General features: G+C 43.3%; 1 pseudogene; it reads right to left on the bottom strand.

Annotated features, from left to right (window-relative positions):
• Window positions 1-256: 256 nt before the first annotated feature.
• Window positions 257-607, bottom strand: LOC132379268 (small ribosomal subunit protein eS26-like; annotated as a pseudogene).
• Window positions 608-2,134: the final 1,527 nt, after the last annotated feature.

Genomic DNA, 2,134 nt, shown 5'->3' with positions numbered 1-2,134 from the left:
ATCCAGTTGCAGAAGGAGGAAACGAGGCCCAGGTTTTGGAGCTTGTTGATCAGAACTGAGGGTATGAGCTGTTTAACTGTTGGAAGAGCCCAACAGATTGAGCAGCATCTGTGGGAGTAAAGGAATTGTCCACGTTTTGGGTTAACACCCTACCTCTGGCGCTTTCCTCCCACAAATGCTTCTCAACCCACATAGTTTTTTTTCAGTGGTCCATCATTTTTATTAATTCAATCCAAATGACGGGATCAGCTAATGTTTACATTGGCTTGGGAGGAGGGGCACGTGGGATGGCGGCTCCTGGCCTGAGATGTGGAGGAGGGGTTCGGTCCTTCCTGGCTTCCCGATAATGATTTCTCACCGCCTTGCTGTGGATGGCACAGCTAACACAGTAATGTCATTTCACATACGGCTTGGGCAGCACATATGCATCTAAAACACCGGCCTCTGAAATATCTCGGACTTCAGCAGCCTCCACAATGTTTCGAATGACAAACTTCTTGATAGCCTTGTCTTTGGGGACACAACGGGCACAGTTTGTGCACCTGATGGGATGGACATAGCCACGGCCCTTTTTGGCACGTCCGTTATCCCTTTGCTTCTTGGCCATCTTAGCACAAGTCACCCATTGAGTTCCTCCAGCAGATTAACCTGCGGCTCCAGATTCCATCATCTGCAGTTTGCTGTGTTTGCATCTAGCTTAACTGATTTGTCCGACAATTGGCTATCCCCACCTCTTTTGCATGTAGATCCAGCAGAGCCCAGTGTTTCAACTACCTCTGCAAGCAACACACACACACACACACACACACACACACACACACACACACACACACACACACACACACACACACACACACACACACACACACACACACACACACACACACACACACACACACACACACAGTAAATCAGCAACATTTGAGTTTGAAGTTCCAAGTCAATGTACGTTTATTATCACCTTAAACTACCCTGAAATTCGTTTTCTTATGCGCATTGACATAGAACAAAGAAATACAATTGAATCAATATAAATACTACAGCCACATACAAAGACTGAAAACCAATGTGCAAATACAAAAAATCCCAACAGTAAATAAATAAGTAATAAATTGAGAGTTGGAGTTGTGGAGTCCTTGAAAGCGAGTCCATAGGTTGTGGAATCAGTTCAGCGTTGAAGTGAGCGAAGTTATCCACGCTGCTTCAGGAACCTGATGGATGAAGGGTAATAACTGCTCCTGAACCTCATCATGTGGGATCAAAGGCTCTTGTACCTCCTTACTGATGGCAGCAGTGAGAATAGAGCATGGCCTGGATGGTGGGGGCAGGCACCTGGCCTGGATGTAGGTCAGGCAGCATCCATGGAGCATCTAGGAGAAGAATAAACAGTCAACATTTCTGGCCGAGCCCTTTCATCAGGATGGGTCTTGGCCAGAAATATTGACTGTTTATTCCTCTCTATAGATGCTGCCTGATCTGCTGAGTTCCTCCAGCATTGTGTGTGTTGCTGTGGATTTCCAGCATCTGCAGAATTGCTTGCGTTTACCCTCTGCAAGCTGTCATGACTTTTGAGACTAAGCACTGAAGACATCAGCTTTGTTTTGCTTGCCTTTGAAATGCTATAGTCATCCAGATATCAGAAATATAGAATTACACTTGGTGCCTCTTTCCAGGTTCTCAGTTGCTATCTTGCCAGAAATTTATTTTTTATTTAGTTTAGAATGAATTGCAGTCGCAGAGGGGATAAAATTGCATTCATTCCGATTCAACAAGGAAATACATTGTAGAATAAAGTCAGTATGCCTTGTTATTATCATAGAGTCAACTCTGTCGCGGCAACAGCTATTTATGTCACTTCTGTATTCGTCAGAATACATAGATAGTTCATGATATCAGAGGATGTAAATGTTTAGCTAATAGAAATATTTCTAAGCTCTCACATTACCTACTTTTAAAATCTGTCCACACTGCAATAGAAAATATTGTTACTAAGATAAGTTTTATCAGATCAAAACCTGAACCTAAGATTAGCAGTACCAGGACTACGTTAAATCAGTTGTGGTGTGGGAGAAACATATCTTAAATCAATGGTGTTCAAAGGATTATTCCTGAGACTGTCCATCACTATTTTTGG

The sequence above is a fragment of the Hypanus sabinus genome, chromosome 21 (genome assembly GCF_030144855.1).
Source record: "Hypanus sabinus isolate sHypSab1 chromosome 21, sHypSab1.hap1, whole genome shotgun sequence".
Taxonomy (NCBI): domain Eukaryota; kingdom Metazoa; phylum Chordata; class Chondrichthyes; order Myliobatiformes; family Dasyatidae; genus Hypanus; species Hypanus sabinus.
Note: the sequence above shows the minus strand (reverse complement) of the source record. Positions and strands in the feature narration are given on the sequence as shown.